This window comes from Varroa destructor, unplaced genomic scaffold (genome assembly GCF_002443255.2).
Source record: "Varroa destructor unplaced genomic scaffold, Vdes_3.0 BEIS01000004.1, whole genome shotgun sequence".
In the NCBI taxonomy this organism is placed as follows: Eukaryota; Metazoa; Arthropoda; class Arachnida; order Mesostigmata; family Varroidae; genus Varroa; species Varroa destructor.
Window position 1 is genome coordinate 5,907,603 of NW_019211457.1, and position 22,677 is coordinate 5,930,279.

The window sequence follows — 22,677 nt, forward strand, 5'->3', positions numbered from 1 at the left end:
TAGCGAGTTGGCTCCTAGTTGAGTTTAGCTTGATGATTATACATTGAGCTAATGATAACGACTAGTTTTTCTCGTCCGCCGCGATCAATAGCTGAGAGTCACTAGTGATCACTGGCAATAAATACACTGAACAGGAAATTGACAGGAAATATTGTACATTTTGGCTAGGTTTCCTTTTTAAGGTTTAGGTTTTAAACATGTTGTTAACATATAAACGGCTTCCCGCTGAATGCCAGTTACTTATTACGTGTAAGATTACTGTGCACCCATAATTCATATTTAGTTGTCGCCAGCTTATATGTCCCAATGACATGGCTAATCCTGGTCGAGAATACCGAAGAACCTTATTTGACCTAGAAATATTGTTGTATACGTCTTTATATATGTATTCTTATTATCGTATATATTCTACAGTTTTGTTAAATTATATCACAGTCGACCTATCTTACCTAAACGGTGCTATTTTTTATAATGTACACTTTGACGGGAGAAGCCTTTAAGTTATATTGCATCGGACAGATTCTCAATGGATGTACCTATGATCCTTTAAACTCTCAACACGAACAATTTCAATTTCTTATTTGGCGCAGACAGCCGTGTAATGAGCGTTACGCCTCGCGTATTTATCTTATTCGGTATTTAGCCCCCTAATATTTCGTGCATCCCACGTCAGTTAAATTGTGCATATATAGGAATCTATGCATGGTCCTTAGTGGGCAATACTTTCTCCCAGCAAGCGATCCAACTATCGACAAGAAGCTTAATATTTATACGGCTAGCCATGCTGGCTGGTGCGGTAGCATCTCGATAGCATACTTACATTAGCTAGTGATCGCCATTCACTTGAAAGCGACCACCACTGACTGGAAGAGAGGGCCCACTCGACCCTCTCTACTGTGATGGAAAGGACACGACCGCGTGGTCCGTACTCAGACTAGGACCTCGAGGTCCGATAGGACCGCTGAGTAGATGCAGTATAAATGCTACAGGATCTAAGTCGAGCGCCTATCGCTTGTCTGCTGACCTATGTGAGTTATGTGAACCGGCCTCCCTTCTCTATTTTCAGGCAATGTTGACGTACTGTCACTTCGTGATAACGTTAGCAGGCGTTAGCGACACGTAGTGGTCGAAGAGGGCGTGTACAGGGAGTATACAGCGTGGCATAAATGAAACCATCCTTTATTGAAGATCATGTACAGAACCACACAAACGGGAACGCATAGAGAATAGTTCAATTCATTCAATTCGTATGCGTTATACTACTACCGCTAAAATAATGTGGAGTCCTTAGCCAGTAGGCTGTTGTCCTTTCAAAACTATATCCCGCGCTTCTCAAAGCATAATGGGCGAACCGATGGACTACCCAAGTGTTAAGAGGTAGTGGTGCCTGTGAAGACTTAAACTTTTGCAAGTCTGGAAGCATTGCAACGGATTACCGTAAACTGTTCTCAGCAACTGAGACAAAGCAGACTGTCGAAGTGTTGTCAATATGGACGAGTTTACCTATTATAAACGCATGGTTTTTTTTTGCCGCGTCGACGGTAGGTTTTCAAAGAGTTGTGGGTAATAGTAATTATAGTATTAGTGACCGGAGCGGGAGACAGTGAAGTGGCATTGCCAACACGGTAAATCTGGCACGGTGCCGCCAGATCAGACAATTGAAGGTAGCTGTTAGAGTGGAAGTCTTCGAATCTCTCATTGTTGTTTTATGGTATCGGAGTGTTACTAACGAATGCGTGATATAGTACATAAAACAAACAAACAAAGACGGATATTCAAGCAAAAATAACAAATATATCCACATAATCTCAAGTTGTTCTGGTTGACCAATGTTGTTTTTTCAATACCTCAAAAGCCTAGGATATCAAGAGGACATCAGCAACAATCGGTTGATTCGCTATGGGTGGTGATTTTTTGTGCTTTTTTTAAACAGTGAAACAAACATTGCTGAATTTGTGCTTGTGTCTGTGAACCTACCGAAAACATTTTATCACAATAAATTTTTTTATTAGCGTTAAAGGTAAGTAATAATGAATACACAGTAAATGCATCTATTATAAAATATCAGGCGCATCCGTATTTAACACTGCATAATAATATGGTGGGGTGGATTTTGAAAATAGTGAGTCTTAGCAGGACGTCAAAGGAAAGATTTCGATGGGGTTGTGATTTTAACTGGGTACACGGGCGATTACAGGTATGTATTCAAAATTTTTCCGTGTCAGAAGGTCCGTGTTCGTCATATTGGTAGAAAAGTCATTGTTTACTGGTATGATACTAGGGTTAGTGTTTTTTTTGTACTTATTATTTCAAGTAGGAACGGTCCTTGTAATACCTATTTTTTATCGTTGTTACCTTTAATTAATATATTAATGAAGCCTATCTATGGAAAAGTATGGTGTATGAAAATATTTGAAAGAAGAAAATTTTTGACGGACAAGCCGCGTATCTGTACCCTGAACACAATAACCATTTTATGTAAAAAAAATCAATCTGGTCAGCGAAGTTCCTAATCATAGTTTTACAGCAGACCCAGTTGAGCCCAAAACAGCTATTGCACTCACAACGGAAACCGTATTAGGCATACGGAAGGAGTCTTTATGGGTTTCAGATGGAACATACAATATTTGGGTAGAGTGGAATAGTATACTAATCCTAAAGACGCAGTAACAGTTACTAGCCCGCTTTAGATATAATAACGATAAATACCTTACATCGGTCATCAATATCGATTAGATAGTGAAAGTAATGAAGCTCGTGGTGATATCATTGTTGTGCACTGAAGACTTAAGTCAGCTAGGACTCAGGGACAAGACTGCACACAAGTTTGCTTTCTATAATAGCATGTGCTTGCCCTGTCGAACTTCATATTTGCCACTTTTCACCGTTATAGGAAATTATTAAAAGAGCTTATTGAGATCTTTAATATACTGTTCCGTTCGCTGTCAACCTGCAACAAAAACCCATGTGAGAACGTCGATAACATAACATGTGATCTCGTATTGCTATTCCTTAAAAACCTCGAGCGTTATACTCAAAAATAACGTTTTTCGCAAAATTATTTATTTAAAAATGAATTAGATAATTGATAAAACGTATTATAAAGTTGTCTGCAAGAGGCTTGATGTTATGTTGAATTTTATGATGTCATAGAAACGGTAAAAGTTAGTTCGACTTCGTATATTATCAACTTACAGACAATTGTAAACATTTCTTACTGGTGTTAATAATATAAGTCAACCTTCGTATAATGATCAAGAGAACGTTCTGTGATGAACAATGAAGCAGTGTTTAGTAGAATGGTTCAGAATTGGGCCAGGTAAAATGTGTTTGAAAAAACACAACACTTTGTTTGACAATTGATAGTTCGCCTCACCCCCATACTATAGCTGGGTTCGACGATTGTTCAAGGGCATAGCATCCGCTTGTTGTGGAACGTTGGGGTCATCTTTTTTTTAGAAAGATGTGACTATGCACAAAATTCAATATAGACAATATAGTTACGCTGTGTGACGACCTTTGATGAGCAAATAACGTGTCAACATTAGTAACTATCTACATGACCGATAGAGTCGCTTGCTACTCAAGCACCAATCTGTCTCGTATAAATGCCGACTTACTAGAGCTAGTTACCTTTAAGAATCTTCTCAGTCTATATCTTAACTGTGACAAAAAAAGACAGACCCTAACATGTTCAATAAGCAACATCGATTTACTAATATATTACACTCTATTCATTTCTGGGATAAAGTTATGAATTAAAGAAAACGAAATATGTTTTTTTTTTTTTTTTTTTTTTTTTTTTAATATAAAAACTGTGCAGAAAATTGTCCGTAAAGTACTGGGTAACAGTGAAATTCAATGTAGTTTTCACAATCATCGTTACGTACAAATACTGTCCACGTCACCAATATATAAACAAGCTCATATATTGTAAATTAGAAATCCGCTTACTTTGATCCCTTTGCTTCCTAATAAGAATAAGTTTGAATTTATTTGAAAATTGGAAGTAGTCTTTGGGGGATCAAGTGCTGCAATTTTTCACGCGTATGCGGTTCCAACAGCGTTAAATCATCTACCTAGTTTAGTTAAGGCTTCTAAAAGCTTGACATTCAATCATGGTTGTGTGACTCCAAAAGTAGTATCTTTATTTCTTGCAAGGGCTTTTTTTGATGGCCTCGTCCTAATTAACTTCGATCTTGCCTTTCCTTCCTACCTACAGACCGGTCCAACTGACACAGATAAACATTTTTTTCAGGCGTTCAGAAAATTTCTTTAGCTAAATAGAGTTTTCAGGCCTCCATGCCGGATAGTTAAGCATTGTTTCACGTAGCGGCTGGCCTTTTAGTACAAAACAAAGTGTGTCTACGCCAGGTTTCGAACCTACACTGCCTCACTGGCGCTAATTTGGGTGGAGAAACACTCGTAGCATATTAACTCCTGAACATCTTTTTGGCTCGGCCTCTTAAAGCGAACCACGGCTAATAACGCTATCAATTTACAAGTGCGGACTCAAGACAAAACTGCCTTCTATCCAACCTTTTCCTAAATATGGCAGGCATTTAAAGCGTATGGTAATTATTTTGGAGTCCCAGGTCAGCGAGTCTGCTATAATTTATGTTCTAGTTCTCACTTATACAAGTTCACGTTACCTAGTTAAATGTTTGATCGAGCAGCAAAAAACTTAGCATTAGTCCGAACTTTTCTCTCTCTCAAAAATTAACCAATCCATCTAATTCATTCGAAACCTTTTTTTAACATATGAATACAACATTAATTGTATAGTTATGTAGAAGCAATTGCCGTGAGTAATAATTGTGAGTACGCTATGATAATTTAAACGTTAGGTGTCTTTTTTTTATCGTTCTCTTTCTTTTATGGTAACTTCGATTCTGCTAAAATTGCAGGTTCGTCAATCAAATTTTGCACAAGTTACCCAGTTAATGAATATCCCCCATGCGCGCCCCTAAACTGGCTATCACTTCTAAGCTCTATTGTACGTATTATGATTGACTGAATTTAATAAAAACTAATATCTCGGGTCTCACAGCCGGTATCGTCCTGCAGCATTGAAACAATGGCTATTTCCGTCCACATTTCAACCCACACAATTATCACGTGATCCTGAGTTTGGTGAGTAAACGCGTTATCATCGCAGCATCAACAGGACATTAATCCTAGTATATTATTGTGAACTATGAAATAGGATAGCCCGATTTCGGTGTCGCCTCAGTTAAACGTTACCGGTTCATATGGCTGCAGATTCTTTCCGACATCACAAACCGATTTTCGGTTTCGAATCCATACCATCTCATTGTGTCGCCGTTTTCCTATCTAACTGTTTGGCATTCTGAGACATGTGTTTTTCGTCACTGAGCGAAAGGGGCAAAGCGGCACCCCGAAGGGGTGCGGAGCATATACATGTGTAGAAGTAGAGCAGAGTGGACGCACACTAGCGCAATAGAGAAGAATATATCGTTATCGGGCGTGTCAATTATAACGATTCATATCCGACCGCAAAATGACGTTGTTGTTATCAGTGAAGATGAGCTGATCAGACACGGATGCCATCAGGCGTTGGACCTTTTCTTAGTGGCCGAAGTACTTGCCACGATAACCGATCCGGCCCTATCGCTCAAAATTGCCGCCGCATCTCGTACTTGAATAGAGCCGGTAGCGGCTCGTCTGGCATCATGATATTAACGGTGGCCTAAACGTGAGCCTAAAATAAGAAGGTACTTCAAACATCCTATGGAGTAACGTGTCTAATTGTTGCCTAGTAGTTTTCTCCTCGTAATTCCCCATCGACGAAAGGAATTTGCTCTGACGTACCCTGGCGCGTTAGCGAAAATGGCACTTCATGATGGCTGCAAGTACCTCGAACCTCTGTCATCTGGTTTCTTTAGCGGCGGATCGATTGGCTTAAAGCGGCAACAGTATTGGCAGCGTCATCACTTCCTTTATGAGACCTAGAGAAGCGAGTGATCGTCAAGGTACTGCTCTTACTAAAAAGCCATTTAAAAGGGCTCGGTTATTAAGTGATCTGACTTCTTTCAAACTAAAGAGAATATTATCACGTTTATTCTATGTACACCAAGATTGCCATGGGTAAACAAAGGGACCCGAATGCGACTGTCGTTGGAGCTTAATGATGCATTCATATGTCTGCTATCTTATCTAGAATCCCTCCTGCTTCCCCTTTGGTGTACCGTTCATCTAAACAAATATTTCATTTTACGATACAGAGCTACTAAACCATAGATAGTAGTTATTAAATATTTTTAGCATACGCAAAAGCATGTCAAATCAATTAAGGCCCTCCAGAACGATGAATGGGATAAAAAGGTTAGATCGTGGCGTTTCGGTTTACCTCAAGAGCAGTCCTGCTTTTCTAACGTTGTTACGGTGGAAGCTCTAGTAGCAGCCTATCATCTAACCACTAACCACGCTCGGGCAATCAATTGATCGGTACGAACTTCACAGTTCTTAATGAAACATATAATTGATCGATAGAAGCTAGTAGATAGGCCTTGTTACTAATAGTACAAAGTCCTGTCCGGTGGCAGGGCTGGACAGCAAAAAGTGCTTACGTCTTTTCAATCGACGTTCGTTTGTTAAACCAGTTGGATCCAGAGGAGATCTAGTAGTTGATTCGATCACCGAGTCGTAATTCAGTTGCATCGTCCAGGCCCATGGGTGCTCCGTTAGATAGCGCGAAAAATTACAGGGGAGATTACAATGTACTTTTGTCCTACGAACAGCCAGCGTCTGCGCCCGAACTAGCCGTAAATGACCTCCGGCGACCTCAGGCACACAGATTAATATTGTAGAGATGACAATGTGATTTGTTTTGTACCAGAAATTGATGCACGCCTCAATTTTAGTCAGCTGTCGAAAGGACACGTCATTCATTCGATGTCCATCGCAACCGGGTTGGGCGATCATATACCTTGTCAATAAAAAAAATAGGTGAATTAATGATGAGCCTCATAACAATAGTAAATACAAACAAAAAAATATATTGTTGGCCCGATCAAACAGCGTCTAATTAAGGATATGGCTGCATTTTAGTGGCTACCTAAAATAAATTAGAGCTTGCACATAACTGACCGTTATGTGGACACGTATTTGTTACATTAAATCATCGACCATTGAAATATGTACCTTAGGTACACTCTTAGGTATAACCTAGTTTAAAGATCATACGTTACATAATGATAACTTGTGCGAATATAGCGTGATACGCATTTAATTTATGCGTTCAGAGCTGACCAAGTTCATAGTTCTCTCGATCACGGTTACCATATACGAAGTTCGCTGAAGAGGCGATATCTTGGCCTAAAAGTATATCAAAATTGCATTTTAAGGAAATAAAATATCATGAAAAAATCCAGTTGTAGCAAACGCCTTTACGTAACATACTAGCTATCTGCTTTCTACCAAAAATTATCTATGTTCATAGCAATATTTAAAACACAATGTACATGTTTTGATAAACGCTAAAAAAAGGAACAGTTATTTCGTAGTAAAAATACGTTGCGGGTCGACGATACGCAAGTCGACGTGGAACGCTTGCCGTCCCTTGTCCTCGGCAATACCTTTGGGAATCGTATGCAACCCACTCTACGATTATATCAAGCACAGGTCTAGTTACATGGGCAAGTATTTGAGATTATTAGATTAAATGTATTGTTTAATTATAGTATAATAACAGTAACTGCATATTGATATTAGGAATAATTATAATAGGCATTACGAAACTAATATAGTGCACAGTCATTGGGTAAGTTCCTCACATCTAACTTAGCGATTTAGTAGCATATAAGCCGCTGTGCTCTACGAGGGATCTTTTAATTTGAACTGTGTTTTAAGACACGCCTTTCTTCATGCATGCACAATTGTGATGTTATTGACCGCATACACACAATTGCTTCCTCATGTAGGTAGCCCTATTCCTAATGAGCTAGTAAATCTCTCTCTGTAACGTCAATTTCGTTTCTGACCAACTTCCGGAGCCATGGTTATATTAAACACTGGTATCTATTTACGAAACGCTTCGGTGCGCTCTGACAATTCCGTGAATCCAGAACGCCAGGATAGTGGCAGACTCGTCACGCAGATAACCCACCTACCGAACACACAACACTCTCTCGATACTCGATGCGTAATCTTGTACAACTGTGCGACAAAAATCCCCCGCGGATAACGTGCTTTTAGATCCTATGTCCACATTCGGTTGAAGCCAACAGCCCAGCTATTCCAGCTTCTCTTTTTAGTTTGGTCGCGCCCAAGTTTCGCCACGCTTGACAGGAGCTTCACGGATAGCCTGATAGCTGCTCAGGTCTGAGCCATACGGGCGAAGCCGCTTTGGGGTAGGGCCTGATTAGGCCTGCGCTAACTGTGGCAGTGGGTGCTACAACGATCGTACGTGATGCAGTTTCTTGTAACCACGCCCGGAGTTGCGCCCATTTCTTTCGACTGACAGTGCTTTTACAACATAGAGGAAGGAATTAATTGATGGTTCATCAGGGTCCTAGCGGCACCGGTGGGCCTGGTTCACGGCTGGCTTTAGAAAGCCTCTGCTCCTACGGTGTCTGAGGGGCTAGAAATGTTCTCTCATAGCAAAGATAACTCGAAATAATGCTAGAGCTCTCATGTTAGACACAACATAATATGCGTCCCCGCGAATGTAAGTTCACTGGAAGAGGTATATTGAGAAAGTTTGTGCGCGCAGGTGTCAGACATCTTGCATTTTCTATTCACGATAGTGGATCAGATAACTGACTTGATGCGTCTGCTGTACATCATTGTATGCAGGCGAGTTACGTCTCCGTCAGTGGAGCATGCTTAGTACTTCAGCGGTTATCCGAAGATGTCCTAAAACCTTACAATTGTCAGGACCGTCGCTCGTCGTACGGACTGATGTACGGTTTTGAAGAGATATATGGCGCCGTGGAATGAATTGTAGTTGATCGTTGACTGAAAAAACTAATGAACCATGCGATTTGCGCTCACGAGTATGAACGGAAGTGTGTCCAAGTAAGTTTTGCTTTTTCCTGCCTTATGAATTGGTTGCGTTGTAAAGCAAGGCATCTTGTCTGAATGATTACGGCCATGAGGCGAGACAAGTAAAGTCTAAATTCATTCGAAAAGCAGGAAAAGACAGGAAAGAAGTTATATCCATCGTTCGGTTGCTCAAACGCGATTTGGAAGATACCTACGGTAAATTACTCGAAGCTACTAAATGTATTCGAAATATTTATGCGTATATTAAGCATCAGTACTCGGCAAGGAACGTATAACAAATCCGATTCTGTTTTTTGCTGGCGTGGAAGTCTGTATTTCGTGGAATCCATGCATAGGGCAATTAAGTATGATTAATTACACTAGGCATCGAAGGGTTCCTCTGAGTCCTTTGAATCACTCTGAGATTTTCAGTGAACGAGAATGTTAAATAAGGGCGTTTCTACGCTTTCCAACCCCTTAGTACTATGAAAGGATTCCAATAACAAAACCTCTATTGTATTTTGTTGTTCCTGTGTCTAGTTGGTTGTGTACGCGAAGTTCATCCTGACAACTGTTTCGCCACAGGCCAAACCTTCGGCCATAAACAATTTCATACATGTGTATGTATTTAAATATATTTGTTCCACATGTGCAACGCAATACACACTACAGAAAATCGAACGCTAACGTATTACGTTTAAAGTATAAGAAATGACAGCTCTTTAGGATGTTTCTTTTTGCTAATGGTTAATTTAATACGTTCGCCTTGCATTAAAAAAAAATATTAAGTAATAGCTAGGATACGTAGCTTTATCTAACATTTGTTCTCCCTCTCTCCAGAAGTAGTTTTAGACGATTCTAGATAAAATCGAAAAGTGAGTGAACGACGAAATTCGGACTCGAAAACACTACCAAACCACTTTTGAGAAGAACATTCTCAGCTATGGTCTTCGTCGCAGACGCCACACCTGGCTGGCGTCAATCGAGTAGCTGATTCGAGTAGAATAATTACGAACAATAATAATAGCTACGATGTTTGCGTCAATAATCTTATTACGAGCCTTATTCTTCGAACGAGTGGAACCCATAATGTCAGCACCGCATATACCTAGCCAACATACAAGCTGCAAAAATAAATGCCTGACGACATTTAAACATTTTGTTTATGTCATACCATGTCTATCAGGCATGCTCACAGACACACTCAAACATTTCACAGTCCCATGACACCATAGACAGGCGATACGTTTGTTGTCCATTCATAAACGTCTTCGTGTCCTCTACGGAGGTCTTTGTTTTTGTTTTTTATCGTACTTTACCTGTTTTGTTCTATCTCTATGCACAAATCCACTTCCAATGACGATAACAATTGCAAATAGCAGCAGGCGGCAACGTATCATGTCATCGATGCTGCCTCTACACGAATCTATGCGAACAGAAATAGACTATCTACAGCGTCGTCGCCATTCTCAAGATCACATCTCTCACGTACTCGAACTGGCCTACCTCATCACAACCAACTGTTGGACTCAAAACAGGCGATAAGGAGATATCATAGAAGTGCCTGTGCCGGAACATACGGCGAGCTGAACAAAATCGATAGCCTATAGCTCGTTACACAGACGAACCAGCTGCTAAGACGATTGTCCCATGAAAGCATTGCTGTCACGGCTTCACGAAGTCACTATCGCGAACTAGTCATATTAATTATTAATTCGTCACGTTATTAATGACAAAGTACTGTTCATCACGTGAAACGTCGTCATAGGCAGTATAGGGTTACGGGGTCCGGTAAAGCGCCCTAGTTATGCTTTGGTGCCGTTCTTGTCACGATACGGTTCGTCGAAATGCTTTGTAATTCTGGTAACAATTAGTCATGGTGTATCATCGTACTGGTAAAGTTTGCAGGTTAAGGTTGTCGGGAGAGGACCCAATGCATTGTCTCAGTGGACGGTTCTTGTTGCCTGTTACATTGACTGCTGTGACCGCCGCTGTTGTTACGGAAATACGGGAGATGTTGGAATCATGTACTTATGCCAAAACACAGTCAGCAGAAGCTCATATAGTATACGTGTAATGGCGTTACTATTTAATGAATGTGGCAAGGGAGACCTTTTGACTCGCAAGGTCAATGAATAGACAAACAAAGCATAGACGCTATTGCGAATGCAGAATAAAGCTGCCCACATTATTGTTACTTATTTTTTAATATTTCCGGTACAATAAAGTATTAACTATGCCCAATAAGTAAAGGATGTATTTAATCAAATATAGTAATTTCGAATACTACATTGTTTACCATCACGTTTGGTTGCCGTATAAGCAATTCTAGAGGTTATCAGAGTTACTTAATTGCTAGCTCTCCTTCAGACGAGAATCTAAACGAACATGAACTAATTTCGAAATAATATTTTTACATTTCTTTGAGGGAAAATCACGTGGCCACATCGAGCTCTCGGTTAGCTTCTGTATTAATTAATCTGCTACGCCGTATCGAATCCAGTTAGTACCGAAGTATTAAAAATAGCCAAATTGTCTGGAGAACGTTCAATGGATATCAAAAAGAAAAAAGAAACTTTGGAATGAAGTTATATATGAGGGTTTCAAGCCGGTAAACAACTTAGCTCCAATGAAGCATTCATATAATTTAGTTGCATTTCGATTTTGAACGACGCGACCTCACAGAAGCCCAAAAGGGACAGGCAGATTATCAAGATAATTTTAACTGGCTGTGAAGGTCTAATAGTGAAAATCTACATTCATATATTTATATGCGGCATGCTTTGACGCACAATAGTATTAACCGATTTCGTATGCAATGGAGCTTAGGTGGCATTCGCTGTCGTTACGGCATTATTTCGAAAACATTATGTATATAATAGTTATGGTCACTGTCGATCCTTGTCTGCTATATGAGATAATGCACCCAGCCGGCGGAATACAAATGCAGCGCCATCTACACCAAAATTATTGCAACAGCCAGTATTAAAACTACTATCGAGAAATGACGTAGCAGTATCTGATAACACATAGAAAGGCCATTGTTTACCATAGATGACATCACCTACTCGTCTATGTTATTATGCTCACCTAATTCAAACGTAGTGAAGCAATCTATACAACTATCTATAAACTAACGTGCAATCTAAATCTATCTAGAATAAAATACTTTGATACATTCGTAAACGAAGTATTACGGTATTTACCCCATGTCAACTCGCCCTTTACCCATCAATAGTCGAACTATTCATAGATAATTTTCATCGGGATCGCCACTCTTTGTCCTCTTCTCTCGCTATATCGTCGCCAAATAATGGAATATAATTAGGTAAATAAATCTAAGCCAATCTCATGTCTCGGGGTCCATTGAGATGGAATTTACCATGATTCGTTTCAAGTTCCATGAGCGAATTTCGATGTATAGATATGATTAGATCTAGTTCTTATTTCACGACTTTTAATTTCACAAATCAATATCGGACTCTGTGTGTGCGCTTCCCAGAATAGAATTGAAGTGGAGTTAACCGTAAAGCGAGAGTATCGAGGACCCTATCAGAGAGCCGGCTCGTCCGGTGCATATAGTCCAAGAGCTTTCAAATTCAATTGTCAAATTGATGGAAAAAGACTTATTTTAGTTTCTTACCATGGCCTTAAATGTTACCAAAACAACACGTTCCCATAAATATATCAGATTTGACGCGAGAGCACAAATAATAGTTTCCGTAACTTGAAACAGTCCCCTTTGCAACCCCCCCCCCCCCCGAAACAGAAAACAGTTCCCTTACCAGTTCGCCGCCGTAGCCATCTCCAAGACTATTTCTATGCATATATGCTTTTGAATTCTATACCCCAAGACTTATCTCAGGATCCAGAGTTCTGATTAAACCGTTACAGCTATTTATCCGATGGGCTTCTCACTACGAAACACCAACACTTTACGTTGACCTCCGTACAGATACGAACCATTAAATGAAGCAAACCGTTTGAAAGATTTTCAACGCATACCGCTCCCGCTTCAACATATGCATAACTCCATCAAGGTCGAACCATTGTGATACGGAGACAAAAAGCTGTGCACGGCTTAAGTCAATATCTCCGTTTCGTTTATAATCGCCCATACTTCACCGTTTTCTATTGTTTCTGGGTCACTATCAACTGAAGAAGCAAAGTAAATTTCCGTTGTACTTGGGATCTCATTTCGAAAAACTTCTGCGTCACCTGTGACGTCATCCAAGCCAGAGAATCTGATCCCGCGTCAGAAATTACTATCTCAATACATCGGGTTCTAGAGGAAGGTATTTACAAAAAGCACCTGCCTGTCGACAGAAGCGCTTGCCGTTCTCTCATTGCAAATATACGCATTGTTTTAATATAAATTCGTCAGAACTCTGTTAGATGCCATTGGTGACCCGTCATCCTCTTCGAAACCGTTGTGCTGGAAAATAAGATAAATTGATCTTATGACAAACCCGGGTACAAAGCTCGTTGGTACGCTTGTAACGGGATAGCTGCGTTAAAGGGAGCGAATAGGTATTACCGTGTTATCTATAGAGAGCAGTCTTCTTTGGTGTAGTAATTCAGGATTCGATTAGTGTTTTTTAGAGATAGCCTAAAATTTCACCTTATTGTCTTGTACAATCGAAAGAAGGCCAACCGGTACAGGCCTATTTAGTATATTTATTACTAAGAGGTAACAGTGGCTTGATAGGTACGTTAAAAAGTATTTATGATTGTATACACGCTTATCTCTTCCAATATACTGACAAATGACTGCTCGTGGATTCGTGCCTAGCTCCGGTGTCAAGGTGGGCACGCCCGAATAATTACAGATTGAAAAGCGACGAAGCAGTCACAACAATCAGAAAGATGTTTGCGCCGTCCTGTGTAAACCGCTATCTGACGAAGGTCTAGTTATAGCGAACTAGAAGTCTACGGTTGAAACAACAATATCAATCTAGACGAGATAAGGCGATGCGTCCCAAGGGACAGTTAGCCATTCGTGACTCGTCTTAAACCTATATGCAAATGTTCCATCCATTAAATCCACAATAGCTGACAAACGTATGTGCTGATTGGACTTCATATAGTATAGATACACTTCTTGTTTACCATTAGCGTAACAGTTAGATCTTTGTCTGTAAATCATTATGCATTGTTGATATGCCAAAATTACCTTAAAATCCCTTGCCGAATTTTGCGTTCATCTGGAAATTTATACGAAATTTCAATCGTAGACCGAAAATGAAACCATCTACGAGGTTTTACTTTATTAAAGTGGACAGTAAATCTGCTGTTTTACATCGAACTGGTCAATCCTTCGATCAGCGGTCATAGTACTACAGCATTTCAATCAGTGATTTTTACTGCTATCTATACCCCTCTGTGTATACCAGTATGAGCTCTGGAAGATCTACCTCAGCTTCATAATTCGACTTCTACCGCTGGGCTTATGCAACGAATACATGGTTTACCCTCGTTTCATAAACCAACGAATAACCCGATGTAATTCTAGTTCATGCAACTCTATGACAGGAATATACATACAAGATGAGCTCACTGTTTCTACTCAAAATTGGGACTCTTGCATGAACGTTTCCATAACGGCTCAGTCCATTATTGTATAGCGTTTACGCAACAAACGCCACTCTGACGCCAAGCAACACGTATCAACACCGGAGCCTATATATGGGGTTAAGTAGACAGTTTCGAAAAAAAGGGACTAAGCTAATAAAAAGACATAGGACCATTCCTCTGTTGACCTTCATCTACGTCGTACAACGTGTATGGTAGATGAATTCATTCAAGAGGTTTTTGTCCTATTCCAATTATTGCGTCCACTAACAAATAGATTATTAAATTATAAATAGATCATTAGCGAAATGCAGGGCTGTATTTTCTATTTAAATCAAATCCGTATCGGCCTATAGGGCCACCAGTAATAAAAACTCTATTAGACCGGTTAAATGCAGCGAGCAGGACAAAAGCTGATAATTAGCTGCTGGTAGTTAAAGAGCAACCTACTTCACACTTCATAACAAATGCATTCTCATTGTCACAAAGGGAATAATCACAATGATATGTGCGTGGCTCACGTTCGTAACGAGTATTCCATTATGTAGTAAGCTAGTGAATAAGCAGGTATCTTATGTACGTCCGTAGCCTTGTAGGCACGCTCATTATACCACTCCCCTAAAGAGGTTTGCGCCATTATTTATGGTGCAGGAATAGGTAAAAGCGGTATCAATCGTGATGTTATGCTTTCATCATCGTATCAGCCAAGATACTTCTTTCATTGTTTTACCCCGACAGCTAGGTAAATCATTTAACAGTACAGAGTGCCTGAAGAGTTGGTCCTACCGGGATCGCGGATTGATGGTGTTTCTTACTGAGTAATCTTTTCTTTAGCACATCGTGGAGGCGCTTATTTTGTTCGCTTAAGACCTCTCTAGTTAATCTGTTTCCGCTCCCCGAGCGCCCTATTTGCGTGCGGCTTACGTAACGTTGAATGACATGGGTACAATAACATGGATAGCGGTAGGTAATTTTGAATAGATTTTGAACTGAAATTGCAGATGCTTAGACGACTTGGAAGTGCCCAGCCTACAAACAGGAAACGCGGGACGAACCTGCCGTCTGCAGAAGCCAGGCTTGCTTGTAAAGCTACTTAGATTAACATATAAACGCGTATTCGTTACATTTTATACGTAGTAACATTCTCTCTTAAGTAACTTGCCTTGGTAAAAAATCGGGCCTGATCAGATCTGATTTGCATTAACAGTATTGTCCTTTGTATAAAGATGGTGTAAAGAGAGTGCTGTTGCCAGCGCCCAAAAGATAGAATATACGGTAGCGCCGTCGACTAAGAATCAAAAAAGTTCCAATTGTAGTTTGGTAGGGCACATACAAACTGATGCGGTCTTGAACTTAATAACATATATGGAAATTATTATTAAAATTATTCAATTATGCAAGCATTTTTACTCGCAGTGATAATGAAAAGGTAACATTTCCAAAATGTAGCAAGTTTCCAATTTTATCTCAGACATTGAGCGAAAACTAGTTCCATTGTTTCGACGATTGCTCAGTCGGTCAAATTATGTATTTCATATTTAATTAACAATAATAACGCCGAAAGCGTTAAGCCTTGTTTCAGATGGTACGTATTTTAGATTGCCGCCGTTTTAACGAGGATACACTTAGTAATAGGAAAATAATAGAAAAATTAATAGGACCTGTTTTGACCCTCACTTCAACGTACGTGGACGGCGCGTATCGGGTCGTATCTCGGTTGACAGCCTGATAGCATGGATCAAATGCAAAAACAAGGACTTTCATCTACGGTGTGAAACGGGCTCGATGATACTGAAGACAGATTTTTCATGTATAGCTGAGGTCAGCAATATACACTCGTCGAGATCATCACGTTTCGTGTAGAAAGTACGTTATTAGATTGAGACTGTACCTATTTGTGGGTCGAAACTCTATTCGATTGAGCTGGACGACGAAAAACGAGGGAAGTAACACAGAATAATTTCGAAAAACCTCGAAGTTGAAGAAGGGGGTCTAATTTTTAGTGTTATTCCAATCTGGTCTTTGGAAAAAGCTGCGCTTTGAACGCTCGCCTTCAATGTGCCATTTATTCCAGCTGCAAATAGCCCGAACTCCTCCGAACTCCGAATCCGACTATCCGAATTCCTCGATTTGTAAAACAGTTAACGACGCTTAATGTACTTTCGCCAGTATGGATGGATACAGCACTAGCAAGCCATAAGAATTGTCAAAATTTACCTTTTCATATTGTTTGGCCAACAGGCGGAATTAACAAAAGTTATTACGGTCAAGTTTTGTTACTGGGATCATTGTCATTGTTATGACTTTCGTACTCGAAATACGTAATTATTTCACTCAACTTACCTTGCCCATTTGTATCGGCTGGGGTAGCCAAAAAGGCGCGGAGGAAAAATTAGCTTTTATTACTATTACTATTGGTAGATGCGTATGAGCTATTAAACACCCCACTAATCGAATGCGTACGTTAGAATATACGATACATTCTAATACGCTGTACAATACCGTTTTACTTAGCGTTCAAAGATCTACATCTAGCAGTATTCTATCGAAGTAAGTACGACACAGGCAGACATGTCCAAGATCTATTCGAAATTACGCTTCAATGACTGCCAGCAACTCTAATTTGTTCTATAACTCCACGATAAATGACGGTTAAGTATCAAGAAATAAGCATTCTCCTGATATCCAGTGAATAGAAATTCAAGCAAAAAAAGTTCTATCGTTTTGATTTGAGATAGATCAAAAAGGCTTGTCCCTAGTTAGTATGCGCTCTTAGAATGATGTGTCACGTCCGTATTGCCTACCTCATCTAAAGTGTGCATTATACAAGCTTCTCATAAATAAACTATTACTCGAAATTATGAGAACCGGTGGATGTTAGCCTGAAGCGTTTATATGTCAAAAATGCAATTATTCATACACGTTGCCTATTCCGTACGCTGATTTTCGAATTCCAGAACCTCGCAGACTTCGTCCTTGAGCAAGACCTAGAGCAGATTTTTTTGTTAATTTTCATTGAATTTGTTTACGTTCGTTAAATGTTTGTTAAACAAGAAAATCAGGTTGACCCCTAGAATGATTCCTCTTTCGTGTGTAATGAAAATTCACTCTTTTGGCTACGCACAAATGTTCTATATTACACAGCAACGTCGGCCATCAACGTATGACGTTTCTACCGAAAAATCTAGTTTACCGATCTTTCAATAAGAATCTCATTTCATACGAATCGCCAAAAAACGTTATAACTTCCAATAGAGGTCTTAACTTATAAGAAATAAGTGGATGTAGTTGGAAAACCAGCAACTCGCTACACCAAGCAGCAGCAGCTTTGAAGTCCTTCGTAACTTCTGCCGCCTACCCGGAAAGGACAAGTCCGTTTACCTCGTACATGTGCAATTTACGTCATTGGAGTAGTTATGGTACGCTTGCGCCGACGTGCGTAACAGCCCTCGAATGCATTGTGCAGGGTGACAAAAGGTGTTTGAATATGTATTGCAGTGTTGTGCATTTTACGTACACACGGCACACACATGTATTGTATGTATGTATGTATGTGTATTATACAGGTAAAAAATTAACATTCTGAAATTGGCGAGTAACTTTTTCAAACTGCAAACAACTTCAGCCGTACCTTCTATATCCACTAACTAATATAATCCCAGCTAGCGATGCACTGACTTAGCCATCCCCTGTCTTGCGAAGGATGTGAGGTTTGCGAAGTAAATGTGGAGCCCTGCCAGCACATGCTTCAATTCCCAAGGGGCATTTATCCCCTATAACTGGGCCACCTTAAGTTTATCGAAATTCAAGACATTTGTATGATAGATAGACATGCTTAATCCTCCTTTGGGTACCCTTTAGGTCGTGGTTCCTCTGGAAGACCCCTAAAGAGGTCCCTATAGACCGTGACAAAGCACAGTAGAGCTTCAATTAAGCAACTGTTACAGTATAAGAAAGCGACCATTGCCATTTATGCCAATGACATACCTTTCTGCTCTTAATTTTCTGTAGGTGTGCTAATGTCAGCGGGCAAACGGATGAACAAAAAACTTAGTTTAATTATTCTAATTTTAATTTGCTTGTGCTCAAATACTGTTAAGAGTTAGTAAGTTCATTCTATTTTTATGTGAGTGATAACATTTTTGATAATATCGTCGACTTGTTTTATCGTGTTTATGATCTCAAGGCCGAAACAGCTTTCGAAGTAGATATGACACAATACCATCAATAAATAATGAACCGAACAACAGAAGCAGAAAATAGGAACAGCACTATATTTTTGGACAACCTAACCTAATTTTTATGTCGTCCCACGTTTCTCGCCGTCGTTGTTGTCTTTGTACTAGTTGTAAAGGAAGCTTCTACATTAAATCATCACATAGCTAGCTTTGCACGAACGAGTCTTCACAGCTTCGAAAATCCACCACAAGCCATGCCTCCATTTCTTCTTTAGAGAAAACACCAACAACGCTGGCACCCGAAAATACATTATGGAAAATCTTGTATTCTTAACATGCTTATAGCTTTCGCGTGGAATCCGTCATTTGCTGTCAGTACAGCTTCGAATACTGGGCCGCACCTAAAGAACCGTACCAGTCAATTCCATCTAGAAGACCCGTTTGGCTCTAACGACAATGTGGTAACGCGCAATAAGCTGGCTAGCTAATTGAAAAATACGCAATGAATTTTCTATAAAACAATGGCCCCAAGTAAGCTGCCCATTTTTTGCAAGAAATGCAAGGAAATCTTCCAGCATATTTTCTGCGTTCTTTGTTGTCCCACATCGGCATACTTCAAGGTTAGGTGCCGTTTCTTCCAGCGGTGGCGATCAAGTCTGATTTTTTTATTTGCTTCGTCTATATGAATGCCAAAAGTCTAAGCACGTCTGAGGTTGAGGGCGGCAAGGTCCGTTGGGGTCGAAGGGCTAGGAATAGCACAAAGTATGAAAAGTCCTCATTGTGTCTCTCTCAAAATTGCCAACCTGTAAATCATTTACCGGATCTGATATGCGACTATATACGGTTGATACAGTTTAACTGGATACAAGTCTGCTGATCGCGACGACAGATAAGCAGTAACAGACGCCTGTAAGCGCTTTGCTTTTGCATAGGTTTCGAAATAGGCACTCTTGCCTGTGGGCATACTGGTTTCACTGAGGAGTAGGGATGAAGGTAAAGGCCGATAATTTTTTCACGGTATAATGAAATTTACACATCCTATATAAAGCATGCGATCTGTGCCGACTTTTTTGTTTGGGTTGCAGGTACGGATAAATACCAACAGGAATGATCTGAGTAAAAACAACAAACAAAAAGAGGTTGTGGTCATAGATTTAGAAATATTTCGACTTATTTACGGTAGAATCGTATTCGAAGAGTTCTGTTTGAGTTGCTTGGCTAATGAAGATAATCTATTTTTTTTTATACCAAAAGAATGAACTAATAGATTATCAGTGAATCTATATATTGATTATCAGTTGTGATACTGTAATAATTATTCATTAATATAAGCGAAGGAAGATTTTTATACTTTTTTTTTTTTTTAATAGAAAAATCAACAATGAATCTTTTGAAGTTCTCGTGCTGTGTTTTTTGAAGGGCAACTTATAATGTGTTTTCTAATTAATTAGGTACATATTATCAATATGCCGATCGCACTATGCCGTTACTATATGGCATCTCTAACGCTGGAAGTTTCTACGTTCGGTACTTCGGTTAAGCATCGCTCTAAACAACTGGTTTCTACTACGGCACGAAATTATGACTAGGATTAGTATGTTTTGAGTTTTGTGTTCGATATCATTACTAGTCCTTGTTTCAGATGGTCAACACTTCGAACCTAGATCATCTCGTTTGTTTCTAGCAGTAGGCAAACACGTTACCGCTGTATTATCACGAAGAAGTAACATCCCTCATCAAGATGACAGTTCATTCAAATCAGCCCTATGTCTTTCCGAAAAGCGATATAGGGAAAAATTGTCTAGCGAGTTCGCTTTAGGTTTTACTATTCCAAAGTTGAGGGTTGAAACATTGTCGCATTTAGGACCCACTGCAAAAAAGTCCCGGGCATTTCGTGACACATTTTCGAATACTGCATGTTCTGCAAAATCTGTATAAAAAAAGTTTACATATTATCTAATGATCGACTTCTAAGTATCGACTTCAAATTATTTGGATATTATGTAGATGAACTTACAAGTACTCCTAAAAAACCTCAAAATAATAAGAATATATTTCGCTATTTATTCATAGTTGATATTTTGAAAAAGATGAACGAGCGCTTCTTTGACATTTCGTGCTTAGCTTGTATGGTATATGTTGATTCGTAATGTCACATGATACAAAGGATTATGCAAATTTTCCAGTAGTTTTTCAAATTTCCATTATTTTTCTTTTTGTTAGCATTGCGAAACACTATTTGTCCCCTTTTGAGCACCTCTTGCCCTTGGAGCTATTCTCTGATGTCTCTCTTCATTGCCTCCTCGGGAAGAAGCGTCTGACTGCGAAGAAAATTGGCTTGTGAGCGCGTAAGGTCGTTGTTGTTGTTGTTGCCTGCAAAGGAAAAGTTCGTACGTTGTCCTCTATAAACCTCTCTCGGCATACAAGTCGTTCTTAGGAATTTATCGAACAAATTATTGCTTGCCTCATATGCTAACATCCTCGAGGGGCACCTGGAGTTTAGGCCATGTTCCCGATGCTACATCATGAAATAGCAACTACTCTGAGGGTCTTGCGGAGTCCCCTGCTGTGGAGATGCCGAGAATTGAGGGCGGCTCCCGTTTACCGACATTAGCAAACTAACATACCAAAAGGCTTCATATAACCTATGGTGAGAGTGGAAGCTCGGGTGAACGCAAGTCTAAAGCTCCGTGTTTGTGTCCTGAGACAGTATTTCCAAATCCTGCACTTGGACCCTAACGACTATGCAAGTGCCCACTGTTCCTGAATTCCTATTGATCTCGGTCTACTTGCGTACGGACGAAAAGGAGTCGTCACCGAACAGAATACAATCTTACAATTACCGCAATGGTTGTAATCGTAAACAACGTTGTCAGATTAAACACTGTAGGAGAGAGAAGGTCAGGGTTCACAACGGAAGTGAACGTGATCAAGGCTGTGGTTTTCAGGTGATCAAAGAAACTCGAATGCCTATTGCGTACACAGATGAGGACGCCTTCAACTCCGCTGCTGTTGCACCGCTGGCCATGTACAGTACCTAGGCCAAGATCGAATAAAGTTTTTATGTTGTGGCCGCAGTCGAATAATCTTCTAACGTAAATACTTTTCGATTTGCTGCCTCTTTGAACACTTAATACAAGACAATCTCTCAGATAGTAGGTTCTTTCCACCAAACTAAGCAATACTATTTCGCAGTGATTGCAGTATGAAGTCGTTCGAGTTACGGGGTGGGCATAGAAGCAAAGGAAGAGTCTGGTTCTAATTCAGGAAATGCTTGTCCTTAAAGAGTTATTCCATATAATTCGCCTATGCGAAGAATAAATTCGTTCGATGGTTAAAATTTGAAAATCCGTTTGATCGCGCGTGTCGAAATCCTAGCTTAATGTATACATAACAAAATCTGATATCACATTTATATGTAGACGTGTAGAAACTACCATTTTGTAGGTAATAATACAAACAGACGTTTACTATGGAGTAGTTGAGCTCGAAGCGTTGGCAGATAAGTCGTCGTTGTCGTAATGAACAAGAAAGTTCATAGACAAGCATAAGTGCATTTGCGGAACCTGTACAAATTATAATTGAGTATCAGTAATTTAGGAAAAGGCAGCGCTGTTAGAAAGATATTTCGTTTATTTAAAAGAGACCAAAACAATAAGATACCAAGTGATAAAAAAATATAGAATAACTAATATTTCAGTTTTATGGTTTTATTAGGTGGTTATATCGAACAGGACTTGAGAACTGGACATTTTGAAATAAGGATGGATGATAGAAAAAAACACTTAGAAAATACTATAAAAGTATAATTCGCACCAATTTTTCTATATACCTGTAGGCAGAAACGGGTACTAGCCACTAAAAGATTTAAAAGTTCCTCTATATGTATACATATATATACCTTATAATATGTAGCATATGT

General features: G+C 39.6%; 1 protein-coding gene across 7 annotated transcripts in view; it reads left to right on the forward strand.

Annotated features, from left to right (window-relative positions):
• The first annotated feature begins 957 nt into the window (after positions 1-957).
• The window catches only part of LOC111249595 (uncharacterized), a 38,942-nt gene continuing 17,222 nt past the window's right edge, over positions 958-22,677 (forward strand). For 6 of the 7 annotated variants that reach the window (XM_022803642.2, XM_086987160.1, XM_086987162.1 and 3 more), the window contains exon 1: positions 958-2,020. The gene's annotated coding sequence lies outside the window, so the exon portion shown is untranslated. The remainder of the gene's footprint in view (positions 2,021-22,677) is intronic. The other variant, XM_086987158.1, reaches the window with a different exon arrangement.